Source organism: Nelumbo nucifera, chromosome 1, assembly GCF_055504915.1.
Source record: "Nelumbo nucifera cultivar China Antique chromosome 1, China Antique-T2T, whole genome shotgun sequence".
Classification (NCBI taxonomy): domain Eukaryota; kingdom Viridiplantae; phylum Streptophyta; class Magnoliopsida; order Proteales; family Nelumbonaceae; genus Nelumbo; species Nelumbo nucifera.
In genome coordinates this window covers 194,784,972-194,811,955 of record NC_142649.1, presented here as the reverse complement: position 1 = coordinate 194,811,955, position 26,984 = coordinate 194,784,972, and positions in this window count along the sequence as shown.

Here is a 26,984-nt window from a genome sequence, read left to right as displayed (position 1 = left end):
GTTTAGATAGGAAGTCGAGAAACAGTTAGGGAGATAAATTAAGGCCCTTTGATCAGATCGAGGTGGCGAGTATCTCTCTGACGAATTCAGGGACTACTTGAAGGCCAACGGGATAATATCACAGTTAGCTCCACCTGCAACATCACAGGTTAACAGTGTTCCAGAGAGGAGGAATAGGACATTGTTGGACATGGTCCAGTCACTTCTCACACGCCCGGAATTACCCACATCCTTTTGGGGATATGCATTAGAGACTGCAATCTACATGCTGAATCGGGTTCCAACCAAATCGGTTCCAAAAACTTCATATGAACTTTGAGCCGGAAAGAATCCAAGTGTCAGACACTTGAAGATTTGGGGTTGTCCTGTACACGTTAAAAGAATGAGTGCGAACAAGTTGGAATCCAAGACCAGCCATTGCCTATTTGTAGGCTACCCAAAGGATTCAATGGGTTATCTATTCTATGACCCAACTGAGCGGAAAGTGTTCTACAGTCGAAACGCCCAGTTCTTAGAGACGGATTATATCCTGGACACCCATCATCAGGAAATAGTTCTTGATGAGGAGAGCTCAGGAGTAGTGGGAGATGTCCCACAAGTTCCAGGTAGTGACCAACCTAGAAATCCACTCGGGTATCCAGGCCACCAGTCCGTGATGGTTATGACCAGGATAGTTACCTGGTGGAAGCCTTGACTAGTGAGGAGGATCCCGTGACTTATGCGGAAGCTATGTGGGACATAGATTCCCAGAAGTGGGTGGAGGCCATGAGAGCCGAGGTGAACTCAATGGAGGCCAAGGAAGTCTGGACTCTAGTAGATCCACCCTCCGGGGTAAAAGCAATCGGTTGCAAATGGATCTATAAGAGGAAGAAGGGCCCCGATGGCAAGGTTGAGACCTTCAAAGCTTGTTTGGTGGCGAAAGGGTACACTCAGAAAGAAGGCATTGACTATGAGGAAACCTTTTCGCCCATGGCCATGCTTAAATCCATTAGGATCCTACTAGCTGTAGCAGCATACCATGACTACGATGAAAGAATGGTAGGATCCATCTAATGGACGCCATAAAGGTTGCGGAATGGGTGGGGCGAATTTCAAAAATTTCCTACCTTCTCCCAACTGGGAATCATATTCCCTGAATTTAGAATACAATATTCAAGGATCTACTTGAACCCTAATCAAACCAGATCTGTACCAAAAGATAAATGGGAGGATTATACCTGATCCGGAGAAGCAGTATCTCCCAAAGTTGGTGTTCACGCCCAAAGAATGCTCCAAGATCTGTCCCTGCTGAAGATGACACAGCTGTGGATGGAACAGAACCAGCAGGGTGCGTCCTACACACTGGATCCTTCACAAGAATCCCCTGGATGTACTAAACACTGAATTCTTTCAGTCTTTCTTGCAAGACTGATGTCAAGAACTGGTTTCTTGACTTTCTTTTCTGCAAAGATCAAATCTTGCAACAATGCAGATGGCGGCGGCAGGAGGAGATTTCCAGAAACGAAAAAGCTGAATTGTTTTCTTTTCTGGAGAGAATGAGATCTAATCTCAATTCGCAGGAACCTTTCTTGTTTACCAGAACCTCTTGGATCGAAATCTGATTTCCCTCTCTTGGTTCATTCGAAAATCTCCTCTCTTTTCTTCTTGATTAAGAAATCTTCTAATTAGGAGTTATCCCAATCCAAATCAGTATTTGGATAGGGGATAATCTTAATCCCTTTCCCAGATAGAGTTAGCTTACTCCTGATCTTATCAGGAGGTTACCAGATTCAAATCTGATTTGAATTTGGTCTCTAAGAGTGGATAAGGCTAAGAGCCCAATCCTTTTTGCTAACTTCAATCTCAAATTCGCCCCATTGATGGGTGATCATATCAGCCCACTTCGAAATGGGCTTTTGGCCCATTAAGTATTCAATGTTTAATTAGTTTCCAATCTGCTGCCCAGTTGGGCTTCTTTGTATGGCGTGGGACCCAAGCATTGATCTACACACCAGCCACATGGGTTCGGCCCAGCCTTTAATACAAGGCCCAGCCAAATTCACAGAAAATCTCAATGAACCCCTTGAGTCCATCGTATGAACCCTATGGGCCCAACACTTACATTAAGTGGTCCCTGGGCCAAGCCATCTTATAAAAACCCAGGGACTGTGGGCAGGTGCAAGATTAGCCCATCAGGTATTATCCTAAATGGTCTTACACTTAAGCTCTCAGCCCTTAATGATCAAGCACTGCCCAACAAGAGAGGACCTCTCCCTCGGCTGCAAGGAACAGTGTCGCGCTCTCCTCTCACATGGATCCCGAGAATTAAAACCATTTGCAAACATTTTGAAACCGTACATATATATGTAAATATATTAATTTTGCAAAAACAAAATTCCAACGATTGAAATCAACTGCCGGCAGTTTGGATTCCATCAGAGAGAGTGCATTCCCGATCATTACCCTTTGTCCGACAAAGTGGTTGATTCTGTCACTATGACCACCCACTCAGATGAATTCTCAAACTGCCCCAACATACCCAGGTTTTGATCCCCACTAAGGATCTCACTGATTGGCATATCAAAGGCAGCCTGATCCAACACCTAGTGAAGTGTCATAATCGAGTCTAGGGGTCAGGTGTAACTTTCCAGTTTTGCCCATCTATCTCCAAGGTCCAGGGCAAGACTGGAAATCTGGTCCGGTTCAAGGATTCAAGTAATCCCATGCTGTATGTGCCTCGGGTCTTACCCTGATGGCTGAGACAGGCCATCCCAACACTTGGTGGCACACCAGTATCAGCCTTGGCAGGATAAATCTCCCCAGACTTATCCAGCGGCTGTGAACATTTAAAACTAACATGAGTCTCTACAAATGTCCAGTTTTAGGGTTTTACACAGAATTAAACCAAACAACATGAATCAAACATGTACTTTATTTATTTCCACTAAATAACAAAAGTACATCAAAATGATTGAAGCTAAGGGCATACAAAACTGTCTAACAGCTCCCACTTGCACTTAGGTCCAATCTGGTACAAGCCGGAGTCCCATACTTTCCACGTGTTTCTCAAACACCTTCTGTGTCAGTGGCTTAGTCAATGGGTCTGCCACATTATCCGCTGATGCTACCTTTTGAATTAGGATGTCCCCTCTACCAACGATCTCCCGCAGTACATGGTACTTCCTCTCGATGTGCTTTGACTTCGAGTGGGCCCGAGGCTCTTTAGCCTGGGCGATCGCTCCATTGTTGTCACACAACAACGGGATGGGTGATGTGCTGGATGGAATCGCTCCCAATTCGTGTATGAATTTCTTCATCCACACGGCTTCCTTGGCAGCTTCACTTGCGGCAATGTACTCGGCCTCGGTTGTGGAGTCTGTAGTGGACCCCTGTTTGCTGCTTTTCCAGCAAACAGCACACGATCCTATCGTGAAAACATACCCAGATGTAGACTTTCTATCATCTGGATCCGACTGGAAATCGGCATCGGTATACCCTAGAACTTGCAGTGAACTACCATCGAATACCAGACAAAACTCTTTCGTCCTTCGAAGGTATTTGAGTATGTTCTTCACAGCAGTCCAATGCTCCTGTCCTGGGTTTGCCTGGAATCTGCTTACCACACTCACCGCCTGAGCTATGTCCGGGCGAGTGCACAACATGGCATACATGATGCTCCCCACAGCTGAGGCATAGGGAACGTCTCTCATGCTCTCAATCTCCTCAGAAGTCTTGGGAGACATCTTCTTGGAGAGAGTGACTCCGTGCCTGAAAGGAACGTTTCCTTTCTTGGAGTTTTCCATGCTGTATCTTTTGACAATTTTGTCAATGTAAGCAGCCTGGGATAATCCAATTATCCGCTTCGATCTATCTCTATAGAGTCGAAGACCCAGTATGTATGAAGCTTCTCCAAGATCTTTCATGGAGAACTGCTATGATAGCCATACCTTGACCGAAGTCAACATTCCTACATCATTCCCAATGAGTAGGATATCGTCCACATACAAGACTAAAAAGGTGATCTTATCCCCACTGGATTTCTTGTAAACACAGGGCTCATCCGGATTCTGCTCAAAGTCAAACGTTTTGACTGCAGAATCAAAACGGATGTTCCAACTCCTAGAAGCCTGCTTAAGTCCATATATGGATCTATTAAGTTTACATACCATGTGTTCCTGACCAGCAGCAATGAAGCCTTGCGGCTGCTGCATGTAGATATCTTCACTAAGATCTCCATTCAGGAACGCTGTTTTGACATCCATTTGCCAAATCTCGTAATCATGGTACGCTGCTACAGCTAGCAGGATCCTAATGGATTTAAGCATGGCCACCGGTGAAAAGGTTTCCTCATAGTCGATGCCTTCTTTCTGAGTATACCCTTTCGCCACCAAACGAGCTTTAAAGGTCTCAATCCTGCCATCGGGGCCCTTCTTCCTCTTGTAGATCCATTTGCAACCAATTGCTTTTACCCCGGAGGGCGGATCCACTAGAGTCCAGACTCCATTGGTCTCCATTGAGTCCATCTCGGCTCTCATGGCCTCCACCCACTTCTGGGAGTCTATGTCTAACATAGCTTCCGCGTAAGACACGGGATCCTCTTCACTAGTCAAGGCTTCCACCAGGTAACTATCCTGGTCATAACCATATCGGACTGGTGGTCTGGATACCCGGGTGGACCTTCTAGGTTGGTCATTACCTGGAACTTGTGGGTCATCTCCCACTGCTCCTGAGCTCTCCTCATCAAGAACTATTTCCTGACGATGGGTGTCCAGGATGTAATCGGATTCTAAGAATCGGGCGTTTCGACTGCAGAACACTTTCTGCTCACTTGGGTCATAGAATAGATAACCCACCGAATCCTTTGGGTAGCCTATAAACAGGCAACGGCTGGTTTTAGATTCCAACTTGTCCGCACTTGTTCTTTTAACGTGTGCAGGACAACCCCAAATCTTCAAGTGTCTCACACTTGGCTTCCTTCCGGTCCAAAGCTCATATGGAGTTTTCGGAACTGATTTGGTTGGAACCCTATTCAGCACGTAGGTAGCAGTCTCTAATGCGTATCCCCAAAAGGATGTGGGTAATTCTGAGCGTACGAGAAGTGACCGGACCATGTCTAATAAGGTCCTATTCCTCCTCTCTGAAACACCGTTGAGTTGAGGTGTAGCAGGAGGAGCTAATTGTGACACTATCCCATTGGCCTTTAAGTAGTCCCTGAATTCGTCAGAGAGATACTCGCCACCTCGATCTGATCGAAGGGCCTTAATTTCTCTCCCTAACTGTTTCTCGACTTCCTGTCTGAACTCTTTGAACTTTTCAAATGATTCAGACTTATGTCTCATTAGGTACACGTAACCATATCGTGAAAAATCATCTGTAAAGGTGATGAAGTACACGTGTTGATTCCGTGTCCTAACACTCAGGGGACCACATACATCAGTATGTATTAGGTCAAGTGTGCCTGCACATCTTTCAGGCTTACCGTCAAATGGCCGCTTAGTCATCTTACCTTGGAGGCAAGGTTCACAAGTGGGAAGATTTTCTACGGTTAGAAAATCCAAAGGACCATCCTTTACCAGTCTTGTGATTCGGTCGACACCGATGTGGCCAAGTCGGTAATGCCAGAGGCACGTGAGATTTACTGTATCACGAGTCCTTTTCTTGGGATTTTCGACCGACGTAGTTTCGGTTAAGTTAGTTTCCAAAGAAGGATGCAGAACATAGAGACCGTTCTCTAGCTCCCCGCATATGATGAATTTATTATTCCGTTTAACAGTAATCATATTACTAAAGTAAACAGTATATCCATCAGCACACAATTTTGAAACAGAAATTAAATTCCTTCTCAAGTTCTGTACATAAAGACAATCTTTAAGCACAAGGACTCCTTCTTTAAAAACTAATTCTATGGTTCCTATTGCCGCAGCTGCAACACTTGCAGTTGTTCCCAAGAACAGTGTCACTTCACCTTCACTCAGCCTTCTGCTAACTTTGAACCCCTGCAGTGAGTTACACGCATGAGTTGAAGCCCCGGAGTCAACACACCAGGACACAGAAGTAACTAACATATTAGTTTCTATGACACAAGTTTCGATATTACCTTTCTTAGATTCCAGGTAGGTAGGACAGTTCCTCTTCCAGTGGCCGGTCTGCTTGCAGAAGTGACAGACATCAGATGCCTTGTTCTTCTTCTGCTTCTTGGGTTTGGTAGTCTTCTTCTGGGGCTTCTTTGCCTTTCTCTTTCTCTTGCCCGATTTGTTAGCTTCAGCAAGCATAACCACAGGCTCATCCTTCTTGAGTAAATCCTCAGCCCTCTGCAACATATTGCTGAGTTCCTGGACGCTGACATTCAGCTTATTCATATTGTAGTTCATAGTGAACGCATTGAAGGAAGAGGGCAAAGAATTTAGGATGGCATCCACTTGCGTGCCAAGATCTAGCCCGGATCCAAGAGCTTCAAGTTCGTTGATGTATCCCATCATCCGAAGACAATGGTCATGAACTTTCTGCCCTTTGGTCATCTGCGCGGTCATGAACAATTTCAGGACCTTCTGTCGAGTAGAACGGTTCTGCTCCTCATACATTGTCCTTAGACTGTCCAATATGTCCTTGGCAAGTTCGATCTGATCGAACTGCCTCTGTATTGAGTTGTCTAATGAGGCAATGACAAAGCAGCGGGCTAGGGAGTTCTTATCCTCCCAATCTTGGTAGTCCCTCCTACGGGCCTCAGAAGCCCTATCACCCGGACGTTCCGGGGCAGGATTTTTCACTACCTTGTCTAACTTTTCAGAAGTTAGGACCAGCATAAGATTTCTGTACCAGTCGGCATAGTTTGGGCCCTTAAGCTTGTTATCGTCTAGAAGCTTTGCAAATTGACCGTTTGCCATTTTCTGATAAAACAGCAAAATCATTAGTCCACAACCTTAGTTTGATTCATGTTTACCTACATAGATATGGCTTTTAATCTATGTTCCATTCCCATTTGTTCATCTCTGAGATTTCCCTCCTATCTCAGTGACGGAGACGACGAAATGTCTCTGGAAATGTTGGAAATCACATGGGGTGCGTGAAGCCAACTGTTTCAGCTGCATAACCCCACCACCTTTCTGTCACGGATCATATCCACTCATCAAATGAGTTTCCCTTTGGCCTCTGTCAGACAAGGTTCAGAGCCGTTTTCAGGTAAACCCTTCTGTCAGTGAGTGCACACCCATCATATTCAGGTTACGCCAAGGTACCGTGAGAGAGTTCCCATTTTCTGGTGAAGCCCCTCCCACATCGGTCTATGACGCCCCTATCATCTTATGAAACACTCTAACAGATCCAACAGCAAATGGATAGCCCAATTTTATGGTGCGTTTCCTCATTACTGATGGACCCATCATTGTGCTAATGACGGAAGGCCTTTAGAGAGTCCATCATATGGATCTCCCTATCACTTGCATTCATATTTGCTGGAGGGAACAAAATCACGGCCTAGTTCTAATTTAGGTCAAACCAAAGTGGCTCCCACTGACTTTCATAAAGTCAGATTTCTGGTGGGCCTTCATCGGCTAGGGGTTCCGTACGCATCCCTTTTCAGGGTTGTGGGGCCCACCAGGCAAAGAGGGGGTCATCCAATGACCTTCAGGGACACCATGGCAATGATGTGCATTCAGCCATGGTGTGCGCAAGAGCCACTAACGAGTCATCACGGGCCAAGTACTTATGGCCCATGGTCGCAGCACATCAAACATCCAAACATCACATGTAAAGGAGGAATTGATCCAATCAATTAATTGCTGTAAAGCCCATTCAACGGCCCATTTAAAAACCAAGTCATTAACGATTAATGTCCACTAGGTGTATGGGCTGAATCGCAGATAGCAGTTCGGCCCATACAGCTTATCTCACAATAATGGGCTTTTGCAGTTTTAACCCTTTAAAACTGGGCTTTACAGGTGGGCCGAATTAATCCCTGTAATTGAACATCTGATTTGGAACAAAAGTGTGAGACAATTGGACTGAGAACAGCCCCTTTCGAAACCCAGATTTGGTCCAAACAGTTTTGGTCCAATCTAGTCCGAAATGGTCCAAAACTGATTTTCAATTCAAGAATTAATTATTGAATGATCTGAAATTAATAGTTTTGATTTCTAGCAAACACAACAATTATGGACTGTTCGCACCACCTGCAAAACAGAGGTTAATCACAAGGGTTGCAGTTTCATAAACTGCAAATCGCAGAAAACGATTTCTCCATCTGCAAATCTCCAGCGCCGCCATCTTCTTCCATCTTCTTTAATCAAGAAAAATAACAGAAATCCTATTTCTATTAATTACATTCTTGATAAAATCCTATACATTCAGTCTAAAAATAAAAAAAAAATTATTTACAGACCGAATTGAATGAAATAAATAAATAGAAAAGAAAAAGGGTGCGCAGACCATCTGCGCTAAAACTGCACTGCGATCTCCAGGTTTGAACAGTCCATTAAATCAAAATAAATAAAGAACAATTCCAAATAAATTTTGGATTTAATAGAAATTAATTTCAGATCAATCGCCCTTAACAAGAAACAGTTTCTTGAAAAAAAGAAGACAATCTGCGCAATCTTGAAAGAACACCTTCTATCCATCTGCGCAGGGTCAGATCTGATTTTCTTTTGGTTCAAGATTCGAACCTGTGGCTCTGATACCACTGAAAGAATGGTAGGATCCATCTAATGGACGCCATAAAGGTTGCGGAATGGGTGGGGCGAATTTCAAAAATTTCCTACCTTCTCCCAACTGGGAATCATATTCCCTGAATTTAGAATACAATATTCAAGGATCTACTTGAACCCTAATCAAACCAGATCTGTACCAAAAGATAAATGGGAGGATTATACCTGATCCGGAGAAGCAGTATCTCCCAAAGTTGGTGTTCACGCCCAAAGAATGCTCCAAGATCTGTCCCTGCTGAAGATGACACAGCTGTGGATGGAACAGAACCAGCAGGGTGCGTCCTACACACTGGATCCTTCACAAGAATCCCCTGGATGTACTAAACACTGAATTCTTTCAGTCTTTCTTGCAAGACTGATGTCAAGAACTGGTTTCTTGACTTTCTTTTCTGCAAAGATCAAATCTTGCAACAATGCAGATGGCGGCGGCAGGAGGAGATTTCCAGAAACGAAAAAGCTGAATTGTTTTCTTTTCTGGAGAGAATGAGATCTAATCTCAATTCGCAGGAACCTTTCTTGCTTACCAGAACCTCTTGGATCGAAATCTGATTTCCCTCTCTTGGTTCATTCGAAAATCTCCTCTCTTTTCTTCTTGATTAAGAAATCTCCTAATTAGGAGTTATCCCAATCCAAATCAGTATTTGGATAGGGGATAATCTTAATCCCTTTCCCAGATAGAGTTAGCTTACTCCTGATCTTATCAGGAGGTTACCAGATTCAAATCTGATTTGAATTTGGTCTCTAAGAGTGGATAAGGCTAAGAGCCCAATCCTTTTTGCTAACTTCAATCTCAAATTCGCCCCATTGATGGGTGATCATATCAGCCCACTTCGAAATGGGCTTTTGGCCCATTAAGTATTCAGTGTTTAATTAGTTTCCAATCTGCTGCCCAGTTGGGCTTCTTTGTATGGCGTGGGACGCAAGCATTGATCTACACACCAGCCACATGGGTTCGGCCCAGCCTTTAATACAAGGCCCAGCCAAATTCACTGAAAATCTCAATGAACCCCTTGAGTCCATCGTATGAACCCTATGGGCCCAACACTTACATTAAGTGGTCCCTGGGCCAAGCCATCTTATTAAAACCCAGGGACTGTGGGCAGGTGCAAGATTAGCCCATCAGGTATTATCCTAAATGGTCTTACACTTAACCTCTCAGCCCTTAATGATCAAGCACTGCCCGACAAGAGAGGACCTCTCCCTCGGCTGCAAGGAACAGTGCCGCACTCTCCTCTCACATGGATCCCGGGAATTAAAACCATTTGCAAACATTTTGAAACCGTACATATATATGTAAATATATTAATTTTGCAAAAACAAAATTCCAACGATTGAAATCAACTGCCGGCAGTTTGGTTTCCATCAGAGAGAGTGCATTCCCGATCATTACCCTTTGTCCGACAAAGTGGTTGATTCTGTCACTATGACCACTCACTCAGATGAATTCTCAAACTGCCCCAACATACCCAGGTTTTGATCCCCACTAAGGATCTCACTGATTGGCATATCAAAGGCAGCCTGATCCAACACCTAGTGAAGTGTCATAATCGAGTCTAGGGGTCAGGTGTAACTTTCCAGTTTTGCCCATCTATCTCCAAGGTCCAGGGCAAGACTGGAAATCTGGTCCGGTTCAAGGATTCAAGTAATCCCATGCTGTATGTGCCTCGGGTCTTACCCTGATGGCTGAGACAGGCCATCCCAACACTTGGTGGCACACCAGTATCAGCCTTGGCAGGATAAATCTCCCCAGACTTATCCAGCGGCTGTGAACATTTAAAACTAACATGAGTCTCTACAAATGTCCAGTTTTAGGGTTTTACACAGAATTAAACCAAACAACATGAATCAAACATGTACTTTATTTATTTCCACTAAATAACAAAAGTACATCAAAATGATTGAAGCTAAGGGCATACAAAACTGTCTAACATACGAGATTTGGCAGATGGATGTCAAAACCACGTTCCTGAATGGAGATCTTAGTAAAGATATCTACATGCAGCAACCGCAAGGCTTCATTGTTGCTGGTCAGGAACACATGGTATGTAAACTTAATAGATTCATATATGGACTTAAGCAAACTTCTAGGAGTTGGAATATCCGTTTTGACTCTGCAGTCAAATTGTTTGACTTTGATCAGAATCCGGATGAGCCCTGTGTTTACATGAAATCCAGTGGGGATAAGGTCACTTTCTTGGTGTTGTATGTGGACGATATCCTACTCATTGGGAATGATGTAGGAATGTTGACTTCGGTCAAAGTGTGGCTTTCGTAGCAATTCTCCATGAAAGATCTCGAAGAAGCTTCCTATATACTGGGTCTTTGACTCTATAAAGATAGATCAAAGCGAATAATTGGATTATCCCAGGCTGCTTACATTGAAAAATTTGTCAAAAGGTACAACATGGAGAACTCCAAGAAAGGAAACGTTCCTTTCAAGCACGGAGTCACTCTCTCTAAGATGATGTCTTCCAAGACTTCTGAGGAGATTAAGGGCATGAAAGATGTTCCCTATGCCTCAGCCGCAGGGAGAATCATGTATGCCATGTTGTGCACTCGCTCTGACATTGCTCAGGCGGTGAATGTCGTAAGCAGGTTCCAGGCCAACCCATGGTAGGAGCATTGGACTGCTGTGAAGAACATACTCAAATACCTTCGAAGGACAAAAGAGTTTTGTCTGATATTCGATGGTAGTTCACCTCAAATTCTTGTGTATACTGATGCCGATTTCCAGTCGGATCCAGATGATAGAAAGTCTACATCTGGGTATGTTTTCATGATAGGATCGTGTGCTGTTTGCTAGAAAAGTAGCAAACAGGGATCCACGGTAGATTCCACGACCGAGGCCGAGTACATTGCCGCAAATGAAGCTACCAAGGAAGCCATGTAGATGAAAAAGTTCATTCACGAATTAGGAGTGGTTCCGTCCACCACATCACCCATCCCGTTGTTGTGTGACAACAATGGAGCGGTCGCTCAACCTAAGAAGCCTCGAGCCCACTTAAAGTCAAAGCACATCGAGAGAAAGTACCATGTACTGTGGGAGATTGTTGGTAGAGGGGATGTCCTAATTCAAAGGTAGCATCAGCGGATAATGTGATAGACCCATTGACTAAGCCACTCACACAGAAAGTGTTTGAGAAATGATGAGAGTAGAATTTATCATATTTTTATCCCCAAATATTTTGTCTTTCATACTGAATTAGTACTTAATTGGACTCATATTTGTTGTATTTCGGTTCAGGGCATGAAAAAGGCATCAGAAGCAAAGAAAGGCAAATCGAATGATTTTTCACAGTTTTGGCATCGTTCCCTAATTTGGGCCTAACTCGCATACCCGAACTCTAATTTGGCTGATTCAAGACCCACTAGAAAGATAAGAGAAAACGCCATAACTTTCGTGTTTTGGGATTTCGCAGATTCGGCCTGCATCGAAGTCAAATCCGGGCCCGAAGTCAGGCAAAATTCGCAAGAAGGCCCAATCCGCAGCTGAAGCCCAGCTTGCAGAAAAGCCTGGCAGCAGCCCAATTCGCAGAGGAGGTCTAATACGAACCCAAGAACAAGAAACTGAGAAGAGTCCTTCCAGATCTAAATTCTTGATGAAATCTTAGAAAGATAAAGGGATGGTCCATTGCATATTTGGTTAGTGATCACCCTTGCTTCTATTTTCTTTTTCTAGTTTTTATTTTTAGTAGTTCTTGCTCAAATCTGAATTTCGATTGTCCACATAATTAGCGAAGACTGTGGTTCTAATACTTATTTTGTTAAATCCTCGTGGGAATGATATTTTTATACTACTTGATAACTAGTACACTTGCTAGGGTTATATTTATTACTAACAAGTTTTTGGCGCCGTTGTTGGGGATTTAATCCTAAAATAATATTAGAACTTGTTAACCTTGATTAATTTGGACTTTTTATTTTTGTTTTTATTATTTTGTTATTATTCTCTTGTTATTATTTGTTCGAATTCTTGCTGGTTCAGATTTACTAGTGCATGACATGCACTAGAAGAGAGGGACTAGCTGATTCGATCCAGAAATTGAGAGGACCCTTCGCTTGTTGCAAAGGGCCAACAAAGGTAAAGCAAGAGAAGAGGTTGTTATTGGCGAACCAGCAATAGAGATTGAAGGAGAGATGGCAGAAGGAAATGGCACCCTCTTGGACTATGCTTGTCCAAACATTGATGGGGCGACTTCCAGCATTTGCAAGCCCACCATTCATGCCAACAATTTCAAATCAAGCCTGCAATAACTCAGATGATCCAGACATGTATTCAGTTTAGTGGGTTACCAAGTGAGGACCCTAATGCACACATTGTTAACTTCTTAGAAATATGTGATACATTTAAACATAATGGAGTTAGGGATGATGCTATTAGGCTTAGATTATTTCCTTTTTCATTGCGTGATAGAGCTAAAGATTGGCTTAACTCACTCCCTGCAGGAAGTATCACCACTTGGAATGATCTAACCCAAAAACTTTTGGCTAAATATTTCCCACCCTCCAAAACAGCAAAGTTAATTAATGATATTACTACTTTTGCTCAATTTGAGAGGGAATCCTTGTATGAAGCATGAGATGAAGGGATGAGAGATCCATCCTATGGACGCCCAAAGATTGCGGAATAAGGGGCGAATTTCAAAAATTTTATCTCTCCCTTCAACTGGGAATCGTATTCCCTATTTAGAAAATCATATTTTCAAGGATCAATCTTGAACCATAAACTGAACCAGATCTGAACCAAAAGGAGTGGGAGAGGATAATACCTGATACGGAGAAATACTATCTCCCAACGGAGGTGTTCACGCCCAAGGAAGGATCCAAAAACTGCTCCCACTGAAGATGGCGCAGTGCAGGGTGGAGCAGAATCAGCAACGTTCTTCAAAAGAACATGATCCTTCGTAAGGATCAACTGGACGACTTGAGTACAGCTCCAACCAATCTTTTCACAAAAGATTGAAATCAAGATCCAATCTTGATTGCTCCCAAGAACTGGAGATCGAACTGAAGGAATGGCAATGGCAGGAAGGTGGCGGCAGAAGAGAATTCGCAGTATGCAGGAAATCTCTTAATCTCTCTTTCTTGAAGAGAAGAATGCTATTGATGATGTAGTTGTGTAGTAGGCTGCCGCCCCCTTCCCCTTTTATAATCTCAAAAGGGATCAGCTCCTAATCAAATTAGGAGCTGCTAATCCAAATCATATTTGGGTTAGAAGTCCCTTAGTGATAAGGGATAACCCTTATCTTATCTGCAGATAAGATCAGCTGTCTCCTAATCTAATTTCGAGGTTTCCAGATCTAAATCCCATTTAGATCTTGGACTCTCTGAGTGGATAGGGTCTAAGCCCAATCCTTTCAGCTGACCCTCTTTAGAATTCGCCCCTTTTAAATGACTGATCAAATCAGCCCAGTTCGAAATGAGCTTAAGGCCCATTTAAGGTTATGTACCCAAAAGGCTTCCAAATTGCTGCCCAGTTGGGCTTCCTTGTATGGCGTGGGACCCAAGCATTGATCTACACATCAGCCACATGGGTTCAGCCCAGCCTTTGTTACAAGGCCTGGCCGAATGCACTGCTGACGACAGTGTACCCCCTGAAACCCATCAAATGAGCTCTATGGGCGCAACACTTACACTAAGTGGTCCTTGGGCCAAGCCACCTTGTAACACCCAGGGACTTTGGGCAGATGCAAGATTAGCCCATCAGGCATTATCCTCAATGGTCTTACACTTAACCTCTCAGCCCATAATGATCATACACTGCCCGACAAGAGAGGACCTCTCCCTCGGCTGCAAGGAACAGTGTTGCACTCTCCACTTATATGGATCCCGGGAATTAAAACCTTCTTGCAAACAATTTAGAAACCATACATATATACTTTTATATCTTATATAAAATATATTTTGCAAAACAAATCTCAACGGTTGAAATTGGCTGCCGGCAGTCTTGGTTTCCATCAGTGAGAGTGCATCCCCGATCATTACCTTTGTCCGACAAAGGGGCTGATCCTGTCACTATGATCACCCACTCAGATGAATTCTCGGACTGTCCCAACATACCCAGGTTTTGACCCCCGCTAAGGATCTCACTGATTGGTACATCAAAGACAGCCCAATCCGACACCTAGTGTAGTATCATAATCGAGTCTAGGGGTCGGGTGTAACTTTCCAGTTTTGCCCATCAATCTCCAAGGTCCAGGGCAATACTGGAAATCTGGTCCAGTTCAAAGATTTAATTAATCCTACACTGTATGTGCCTAGGGTCTCACCCTAGCAGCTGAGACAAGCCACCCCAACCGACTTGGTGGCACTACAGTGTCAGCCTTGTCAGGATAGGTCTCCCTAGACCGACCCACTGGCTGTGAACATTCTAAACTAACACGAGTCTCATTAAGTGTCCAGTTTAAGGGTATTACACAGAAACATACCAAGGGAACATGAATCAAATATGTATCTTTATTCATTTACAATAAACTCATAAAGTACATCATTCTGATTGAAGCTAAGGGCATACAAAACTGTCTAACATGAGAACGATTCAAGAAGATGCTTAGGAAATGTCCTCACCATGGGATACCAACTTGGCATCAAATTCAGACTTTTTATAATGGTATTACCCCTCTAATTGATCCATTATTGATGCAGCCGCAGGTGGTACAATCATGAGAAAAACACCGGAAGAAGCTTATGACCTAGTAGAGGAGATGGTGTCGAATAGCTACCAGTGGAGCAATGACCGAACCAATCAGAGGGGAGTACACCACATCAATTCCCTTGCAGCCCTGTCTGCGCAAATTTCTAATCTGAATAAGAAGCTTGATACTTTTAATATTTCAGCCATTAATGCATCATCTAGCTTCTCATGCAATTTATGTGGACAAATTAGACATACTAATTCTGATTGTCAATTAAATAATCCTTTTATTTCCCATGAGAATGCTAATTTTATCTCTCATGCTGGCAGGTCAAACTTCAACCCATACTCAAATACATACAACCCAAGGTGGAGGAATCATCCAAACTCTTTATGGAGCAACAATTAGCAAAAGGCACCCATGGGATTCCAACCACAGCCGCCCCCACAAGAGAAAAAGAGTAATTTGGAGGAGATGATTTCTAAGCTCATCAATGCTGCTGAAACAAAATTCCAAAGCCATGAAACATTGATTAGAAACATAGAAGTTCAAGTGGGGCAAATTGTAAATCTGTTGTTGGAAAGAAAAGAGGAACGACTACCCAGCAACACGGATAAGAATCCCAGAGAGAAAGTAAACGCCATAACCTTAAGAAGTGGGAAGACAGTTGGCAAAATGCAGAAAGATGTAAGGAAGCTGATGTGGCCGATTTGCAAAAGGAGATTGAAGGGAGTACACCTAAACTGAATTTAAATGCTATTAAACTCCCTATCCCCTACATTGGAAGAATTTTGAAAGCTAACTTGGACGGATAATTTGAGAAGTTTTTAGAAGTATTTAGAAAAATACATATTAACCTCCCCCTTCTTGATGTATTGTCACAGATGCCAAAATATGCCAAATTCCTGAAGGAGGTGATGTCGAACAAAAGGAAATGGGAAGACAGTGAGATGGTGAAGTTAAACGAAGAATGCTTAGCCATTCTTCAAAAGAAATTGCCCCAAAAGCTTAAGGATGTAGGGAGTTTTTCTATACGTTGCACCATAAGGAATACTGAATTTAAGAAAGCTTTATGTGATTTAGGTGCCAGTATAAATTTAATGCCTTATTCTATTTTTGAAAAACTTGGACTGCATGAACTAACATCTATGACTATTATCCTACAATTAGCTGATCGAAGCATTAGATATCCTAGGGGAATAGTAGAAGATGTTTTAGTCAAAGTGGATAATTTCATCATTCCTACTGATTTCATTGTGTTGGATATGGAGGAAGATAGGACAATGCCATTGATTCTAGGGAGTCCCTTTCTTGCTACGGGTAATGCTTTAATTGACATGAAAGAAGGACTACTTACTCTTAGAATCAATGGTGAAGAAGTAGTGTTTAATGTATTTAAAACCATGAAATGTCCCAACACAATTGAACATGAAATATATGCAATTGATTGCATTGATGTTTGGGCAGCTGAAGTAGATAAATCCAAATCAAAAGACATGCTGAAAGTTGCACTTAACAATAGTCCTAATCAATTGCAACAAGCAGAGTCGAAGTTTGTACTGAAATTAGAACTGCGAAATTTGACTTCTGAGCTAGACTCTTTTGAAATTACAACTCATAATGCATCTTTTATTAGTTTACCTCCATCTCACACAAAAATCCTCCCATCTATTGTGCAGGCCCCTATTCTAGGTTTAAACCCACCCATGAAGGATGAGAGGGGGAAACATCAGAAGTTAAAACCAGGTGGAATAAACCCTTTGTAGTGGCTAAGGTATTCCCTCATGGAGTGATTGAACTGCATAATGGTAAGGGAAATACATTCTAGGTAAATGGGCAGCATTTAAAGCATTATATTGAAGGAGAGCAACCCATCCACAATGGGTCCATTCTCTCCTTGAAACCGCCATGAAAAAAAGGTGAAAGTCAAGCTCACGACTTAGAAAGAGCGCTTGTGGGAGGCAACCCATTAAGTTTAGTTGTTTGTTTTGTTCAGTTTTTTTTCTCTTATGAGTGTATTTTTTCGTATCTCACATCTGCAAGATCTCAACGAGGCATTCAGGGAAGTCCTCTTAAATCATTTTCTCCTTGTTCTTGTTATGCATATTCCATACATTGAGGATAATGTATATCTTAAGTGTGGGGGAGGATTAAGGGGTTGATAAATTTTTTCGGACTCTAGCATGCTTCGATTATCACTCTCTAACCTTTCCTTTCGAAATTTCTGCTCCCTAGAGACTTGTTTTTGAATGATTGCAAACCACCATGAATCTTGTGCTTAGGTGAGATAGACAAGAAAGGATAAAAGCAAAATCTAGCTAAACTTTTTGGCTATGGAAGGTACCTTAGTAGTTAGAATGATCAAACAAGCAAGATGCAATACAAATTTGACCCCCATGAGCATTTGGTTTATGACCATCAAACATGGTTTGATTATTCTAGAACTTCCTTTAGTAGACATTTTGAGACCACGGTAGTGAGTTCAAGGGTTGGTATGAAAATGGTGATGCCCTTTTTCAAAAAAAAAATATAAAAAAAAAGAGAGAAAGGTAAGAGGAGAAGAAATAAAGTGTAGTGTGAGGTGGAGCATAAAATGTACTCACACTAAAAGCATAAGTGTAGTGTGAGATGGAGCATAAAATGCACTCACACTAAAAGCATAAGAAAAGGGTGAGATGGAGCATAAAATGCACTCATCCCTAGATCCCAAACCCCTTGTCACCTTTTGATGCAATGAACTAATGTTAGTGGTGGAGATGTGATGCATAAGCAAGCCTATAGTAATAACATTCCTTGTTTTGACTTATTCGAAAGAATATATATTACGAGAGAATACTTTGAATCTTGCTGCATTTTGATTATGAAAACAAAGAGCGCTTACTCTAATCCTAAATTATTCATGCAAAGAGATGCTTGTTTCCCTTGATTGTCGATTTCATTTGGGGACATGAGGATTGGCGATTTAAGATTATTGTTTGACAAGTTAAAGAGGAAAAGAAGTGGACGAATGGAAGGACCATTGATACTAGATCAAGGCATGCGGGAGAACAAATACCCTGTTGAGAAAACTCCAAAACAATTTTTCAGTTAGTTGGTTCCTGTTTTAATTTTGTTTTGAGTTTTGTCTTGCCCGAGGACGGGCAAAGTTTAAGTGTGGGGGGATTTGATGAGAGTAGAATTTATCATATTTTTATCCCCAAATATTCTGTCTTTTATATTGAATTAGTACTTAATTAGACTCATTTTTGTTGTATTTCGATTCAGGGCATGAAAGAAAGCATTAGAAGCGAAGAAAGGCAAATCGGATGATTTTTCATAGTTTCGGCATCGTTCAATAATTTGAGCCTAACTCGTGTACCCGAACTCTGATTTGGCTAATTCAAGACCCACTGGAAAGATAAGAGAAAAATCCACAACTTTCGTGTTTTGGGCATTCGCAGATTCGGCCTGAAATGAATTTAAATCCGGTCCCGAAGTCAGGGCAAATTCATAGGAAGGCCTAATCCGCAGCTGAAGCCCAACTTGCAGAAAAGCCTAGCAGCAGCCCAATTAGCAGAGGAGGTCTAATACGAATCCAAGAATAAGAAACTAAGAAAAGTCCTTCCAGATCTAAATTCTTGATGTAATCTTAGAAGGATAAAGGGATTTAGTTCACTAGAAAAAGAGATAAGATAAGGATTAGACTAGGACTTTCTATTCTTGCAAGATAAACTTCAAGAGGAAGTAGGAGACCACCCCCTCCCCTTTAAGCTATATAAAGGGGGGGGGGGACCCGCTTTAGGCATCACTCAATCTCTGGATTGAATCAAGAAGCAAAGGAGCAATCAATCAATAAAGGAGAAAACAAATCAAAAAACTTAAGGAAGGTGATCAAGAATTCAAGAAACCTCAAGAAGAAGGTGGCGGCAAGAAGAGGAAATCTCAGCACCACGGGCGAATTCAGGAGTTCTTTCTTTCCCTTTGTTTGCTTTAATTCTTTTATCATGAACTGATTTGTTTCTTGCTAGGGCTGTGGAAAGCCTAACCAGGTTAATGAATATATTTTTATCTTTATGATTTATCCAAGATTGTGATTTCCATATAGTCTATGAATTATTGTGCTTAATGCAATTAAGAGCATGGCTACCTCTTAATTGATTTGGGTTATGTGAATGAATCGAGAGAGGAATTTACATAATCGACTGAATAGTTCATAGTGTGAATTGAATGGTATATAAAGATATATATACATGATTCATCTGAATTTAATGGTTTTCCTTGGATTTAATGCACTTTCATCTTGAGAGCTCTACTCGAGAGATCAAAGGGTTACCTGATGGGTGTAGTTTTAGTATATCTCGAGAGAGAATATTAAATAAAATTGGAAAGACCTCAGCTTATGGGAATGATGAGTAATCTTGGTTAATCGAATCCATTAATATTCATTACATTGGTTAGGTGGACCAAAAGCCCTAGCGATTTCATCCATTGCATATTCGGTTAGTGATCACCCTTGCTTTTATTTTCTTTTTCTAGTTTTTATTTTCAGTAGTTCTTGCTCAAATCTGAATTTCGATTGTCCACATAATTAGGGAAGATTGTGGTTCTAATACTTATTTTGTTAAATCCCCGTGAGAATGATATTTTTATAATACTTGATAACTAGTACACACGCTATAGTTATATTTATAGCTATCAAGAAAAACACGGAAAGCATGAGACTCCGTCTTGTACCAGATTGGACCTAAGTGCAAGTGGGAGTTGTTAGACAGTTTTGTATGCCCTTAGCTCCAATCAGTTTTGATGTACCTTTGACATTTAGTGTAAATGAATAAAGTGCATGTTTGATTCTTGTTGTGTGGTATGTTTCTATGTAAGACCCTTAAACTGGACACTTAATGAGACTCGTGTTAGTTTAGAACATTCACAGTCGTTGGATAAGTTTGGGGAGATTTATCCTGCCAAGGCTGACACTGGTGTGCTGCCAAGTGTTGGGGTGGCCTGTCTCAGGTGCCAGGGTGAGACCCAAAGCACATGCAGTGTAGGATTACTTGAATCTTTGAACTGGACCAGATTTCCAGTACTGCCTTGGACCTTGGAGATTGATGGGCAAAGCTGGAATGTTACACCTGACCCCTAGACTTGATTATGATACTGCACTAGTTTTCGGATTGGGCTGTCTTTGATATGCCAATCAGTGAGATCCTTAGCGGGGGTCAAAACCTGGGTATGTGGGGACTGTCTAAGAATTCATCTGAGTGGGTGATTATAGTGATAGGATCAGCCCCTTTGTCGGACAAAGGTAATGATCGAGGATGCACTCTCTCTAATGGAAATCAAACTGTTGGCAGTTGATTTCAATCGTTGGAATTTTGTTTTGCAAAATTTATATATATGATATATAGATATGCATGGTTTCAAAATGTTTGCAAATGGTTTTAAATCCCGGGATCCATGTGAGCAGAGAGTGCAACACTGTTCCTTGTAGCCGAGGGAGTGGTCATCTCTTGTCGGGCAGTGTTTGATCATTATGGGCTGAGAGGTTAAGTGTAAGGCCATTTAGGATTACACCTGATGGGCTAATCTTGCATCTGCCCACAGTCCCTGGGTTTTTATAAGATGGCTTGGCCCAAGGACCACTTAGTGTAAGTGTTGGGCCCATAGAGTCCATTTGATGGGTTTCAGGGAGTGCACTGTCCATAACAGTGTATTCGGCCAGGCCTTGTAACAAAGGCTGGGCCGAACCCATGTGGCCGATGTGTAGATCAATGCTTGGGTCCCACGCCATACAAGCCTGTTGAGCACTTAACACTTATTAGGCCTAAAGCCCATTTCGAGCTGGCTGGTTTAATTACCCACTTACAGGGGCGAATTTCAGATTGAAATAATGATTTGAATCCGGTAATCTCCTGATAAGATCAAGAGTGGGCGGACCTTATCTGCAGATAGGATTAAGATAATTCCCTATCCAAATAAAGATTTGGATTGGGATAACTCCTAATAGGATTAGGAGGTTTCTTAATCACTAAGAAAGAGGAGAAACCCTAATCTTGAATGATTAGAATTCCAACCAAGGTTTCAGAAGAACCTTCTCCTACAATTTGAGATTGGATCTCAGAAACCCTAGAGAGAAGAAAAGCGAATATGCCAACTTCATCTCTAGAGTTCGTCTTCAGCCACCATCGCCATTCACTACCTAGTTCGATCTCTCTGAGAGGGAAAGATCAAGAAGGTATTCTTGATATCAGTCTTTGCTAAAAGGCTGATTGTGTACGGTGCTCTTCGCTTCCATCGAATTCTTGTGAAGAATTTGGTTCCTGGGATGAGCACTACTGGTTCTGCTCCAGCATCACTGCAACATCTTTAGTGGGAGCAGATCTTGGGAGTATTTGATGAGGGTAGAATTTATCACATTTTTATCCCCAAATATTTTGTCTTTCATACCTAATTAGTACTTAATTGGACTAATATCTCTTGTATTTTGATTCAGGGCATGAAAGAAGGCATTAGGAGCAAAGAAAGGCTTATCGGATGGGTTTTTCACAGTTTTGGCAGTGATCAGTAATCCGGGCCTAACATTCATATCCGAGCTCCGATTGGGTTGACTCAAGATCCACTGGAAAGATAAGAGATAAAGCTACAAATTAAATGTTTTGGGCTTTCGTAGATTCTGAAAGAATGGTAGGATCTATCTAATGGACGCCAAAAAGATTGCAAAATGGGTGGGCGAATTTCAAAAATTTTCCTACCTTCTTCCATCTAGGAATCGTATTCCCCAAATTTAGAATACAATATTCAAGGATTCTACTTGAACCATAATCAAACCAGATCTTGAACCAAAAGGAAATGGAGGAATTATACTTGATCCAGAGAAGCAATATCTCCCAAAGTTGGTGTTCACTAATAGCTATAAATATATAACCCTAGCAAGTGCACTAGTTATCAAATAGTATAATAATATCGTTCCCACGGGGATTTAACAAAATAAGTATTAGAATCAAAGTTTTCCCTAATTATTTGGACAATCAAAATTTAGGATTAAGCAAGAACTATTGAAAATAAAACTGGAACAAAGAAAATAAAAACAAGGGTGATCACTAATCAAATATGCAAATGATGAAATCGCTAGGACTTTAGGTCCACCTAACCAATGTAATGAATATTGATGGGTCCCATTATCCAAGACTAATTGTCATTCCCATAAGCTAAGATTTTCCCAAATTTATTTAATATTCTCTCTCGAGATATACTAAACCTACGCCCATCAGGTAACCCTTCGATCTCTCGAGTAGAGCTCTCAAGATGGAAGTGCATTAAATCCAAAAAAACCATTAAATTCAGATGAATCATGTATACCATTCAATTCACACTATGAATTATTCTGTCAATTATGTGAATTCCTCTCTCAATTCATTCACATAACCCAAATCAATTAAGAGGTGGCCAAGCTCCTAATTGCAATAAGCACAATAATTCATAGACTATATGGAAATCACAATCTTGGATAAATCAAGAAGATAAAAATATATTCATTAACATGGTTAGGCTTTCCATAGCCCTCGCAAGAAAACAAATCAGTTCATGATGAAAGAATTAAAGCAAACAAAGGGGAAGAAAGAACTCTTGAATTCGCCCAAGGTGCTGAGATCTCTTCTTCTTGCCGCCACCTTTTTCTTGAAGTTTCTTGAAATCTTGAGCCTTTCTTGAACCCTTCTTGACTGATTGCTCCTTGCTTCTTGATTCAAATCAGGAAGTGAGTGATTGAGTGATTGTGTGATTCCTAAAGCTGGTCTGCTCCCTCCTTTATATAGATTAAAGGGGAGGGGGTGGTCTCCTATTTCCTCTTGAAGTTGATCTTTACAAGAATAGAAAGTCTATCCTAATTCTAATCTTATCTATTTATCTAATGAACTCAATCCCCTTATCTCTCTAAGATTACATCAAGAATTTAGATCTGGAAGGACTCTTCTCAGTTTCTTATTCTTGGATTCGTATTAGACCTCCTCTGCGAATTGGGCTTCAGCCAGGCTTTTCTGCAAGTTGGGCTTCAGCTGCGGATTGGGCCTTCCTATGAAATTTCCGCGACTTCAGGCCCGGATTTGACTTCGATGCAGGCTGAATCTGCGAAAACTCAAAACATGAAAGTTGTGGATTTTTCTCCTATCTTTCCAGTGGATCTTGAATCAGCCCATTCGGAGTTCGGATACGCGAGTTAGGCCCAGATGACTGAACGATGTCGAAACTGTGAAAAATCATCCGATTTGTCTTTCTTTGCTCCTGATGCCTTCTTTCATGCCTTGAACAGAAATATGAGTCCAATTAGGTGCTAATTCATTATAAAAGACAGAATAATTGGAGATAAAAATATGATAAATTCTACTCTCATCATTCACGCCCAAAGAGGACACCAAGATCCGCGTCCTACACACTGGATCCTTTGCAAAAATCCTCTGGAAACTCTAAGCACCAAATATTTTTCAGTCTTTTCTGTAAAACTGATGTCAAGAACTGATTTCTTGATTTCTTTCTTCTTCAAAGATTGAATCTTGTCAGAAAGAATGGCGGCGACTGGAGGAGAACTCCTGGGACGAAGATGGCTGAATAGCTTCTCTTCTTTCTGGAGTGTGTATGAGATCCAATCTCAATTCGCAGGATGCTTTCTTGCACAAAACCCTTGGTTCGAAATCTGATTATTGTTCTCTCTTAGGGTTTCTCCTCTTTTCTTCTTGATTAAGAAACCTCCTAATTAGGAGTTATCCCAATCCAAATCAGTATTTGGATAGGGGATGATCTTAATCCTATCTGCAGATTAAGTTAGCTTACTCCTGATCTTCTCAGGAGGTTACCGAATTCAAATCTGATTTGAATTTAGTCTCCTAGAGTGGATAAGGTTAAAGGCCCAATCCTTTTGCTAACTTTAATCCCAGATTCGCCCCATAGATGGGTGATCATATCAGCCCAGCTTGAAATGGGCTTTTGGCCCATTAAGTGTTCAGTGCTTAACTAGTTTCCAATGTGCTGCCCAGTTGGGCTTCTTTGTATGGCATGGTACCCAAACATTGATCTACACACCAACCACATGGGTTCGGCCCAGCCTTTATTACAAGGCCCAGCTGAATTCATTGAAAAGCTCAGTGATCCGTTGAGCCCATCACATGGACCCTATGGGCCCAACACTTACATTGACTGGTCCCTGGGCCAAGCCATTTTATAAAAACCCAAGGACTGTGAGCAGGTGCAAGATTAGCCCATCAGGTATTATCCTAAATGGTCTTACACTTAACCTCTCAGCCCTTAATGATCAAGCACTGCCCGACAGGAGAGGACATCTCCCTCGGCTGCAAGGAACAGTGCCACACTCTCTACTCACATGTGATAGCTATAAATATATAACTCTAGCAAGTGCACTAATTATCAAGTAGTATAATAATATCATTCCCACGGGGATTTAACAAAATAAGTATTAGAATCATAGTCTTCCCTAATTATTTGGACAGTCGAAATTTAGATTTAAGGAAACAAGAAATACTAAAAATAAAAACTGGAACAAAGAGAAAATGGAAACAAAGGTGATCACTAACCGAATATGCAATGATGAAATCGCTAGGACTTTTGGTTCACCTAACCAATGTAATGAATATTGATGGGTCCAATTATCCAAGACTAATTGTTATTCCCATAAGCTAAGATTTTCACAAATTTATTTAATATTCTCTCTCGAGATATACTAAACCTATGCCCATCAGGTAACCCTTCGATCTCTTGAGTAGAGCTCTCAAGATGAAAGTGCATTAGGTCCAACAAAACCATTAAATTCAGATGAATCATGTATATATATCTCTATATACCATTCAATTCACACTATAAATTATTTTATCAATTATGTGAATTCCCTTCTCAATTCATTCACATAACCCAAGCTCTTAATTGCATTAAGCACAATAATTCATAGACTATATGGAAATCACAATCTTGGATAAATCAAAAAGATAAAAATATATTCATTAACATGGTTAGGCTTTCCACAGCCCTAGCAAGAAAACAAATCAGTTCAAAATGGAAGAATTAAAACAAACAAAGGGGAAGAAAGAACTCTTGAATTCGCCCATGGTGCTGAGATCTCCTCTTCTTGAAGTTTCTTGATATCTTGAACCTTTCTTTAACCCTTCTTGACTGATTGCTCCTTGCTCCTTGATTCAAATCAGAAGTTGTGTGATTGAGTGATTCAGTGATCAAGTGATCTAAAGCTGGTCCGCCCCCTCCTTTATATAAATTAAAGGTGAAAGAATGGTAGGATCCATCTGATGGACGCCATAAAGGTTGTGGAATGGGTGGGGCGAATTTCAAAAATTTCCTACCTTCTCCCAACTGGGAATCATATTCCCTGAATTTAGAATACAATATTCAAGGATCTACTTGAACCCTAATCAAACCAGATCTGTACCAAATGATAAATGGGAGGATTATACCTGATCCGGAGAAGCAGTATCTCCCAAAGTTGGTGTTCACGCCCAAAGAATGCTCCAAGATCTGTCCCTGCTGAAGATGACACAGCTGTGGATGGAACAGAACCAGCAGGGTGCGTCCTACAGACTGGATCCTTCACAAGAATCCCCTGGATGTACTAAACACTGAATTCTTTCAGTCTTTCTTGCAAGACTGATGTCAAGAACTGGTTTCTTGACTTTCTTTTCTGCAAAGATCAAATCTTGCAATGATGCAGATGGCGGCGGCAGGAGGAGATTTCCAGAAACGAAAAAGCTGAACTGTTTTCTTTTCTGGAGAGTATGAGATCTAATCTCAAATCGCAGGAACCCTTCTTGCTTACCAAAACCCCTTGGATCGAAATCTGATTTCTCTCCCTCTTGGTCCATTCGAAATCTCCTCCTTTCTTCTTGATTAAGAAATCTCCTAATTAGGAGTCATCCCAATCTAAATCAGTATTTGGATAGGGGATAATCTTAATCCCTTTCCCATATATTGTTAGCTTACTCCTGTTCTTATCAGGAGGTTACCAGATTCAAATCTGATTTGAATTTGGTCTCTAAGAGTGGATAAGGCTAAGAGCCCAATCCATTTTGCTAACTTCAATCTCAAATTCGCCCCATGGATGGGTGATCATATCAGCCCACCTCGAAATGGGTTTTTGGCCCATTAAGTATTCAGTGTTTAATTAGTTTCCAATCTGCTGCCTAGTTGGGCTTCTTTGTATGGCGTGGGACCCAAGCATTGATCTACACACCAGCCACATGGGTTCGGCCCAGCCTTTAATACAAGGCCCAGCCGAATTCACTGAAAATCTCAATGAACCCCTTGAGTCCATCGTATGAACCCTATGGGCCCAACACTTACATTAAGTGGTCCCTGGGCCAAGCCATCTTATAAAAACCCAGGGACTGTGGGCAGGTGCAAGATTAGCCCATCAGGTATTATCCTAAATGGTCTTACACTTAACCTCTCAGCCCTCAATGTTCAAGCACTGCCCGACAAGAGAGGACCTCTCCCTCGGCTGCAAGGAACAGTGCCGCACTCTCCTCCCACATGGATCCCGGGAATTAAAACCATTTGCAAACATTTTGAAACCGTACATATATATGTAAATATATTAATTTTGCAAAAACAAAATTCCAACGATTGAAATCAACTGCCGGCAGTTTGGTTTCCATTAGAGAGAGTGCATTCCCGATCA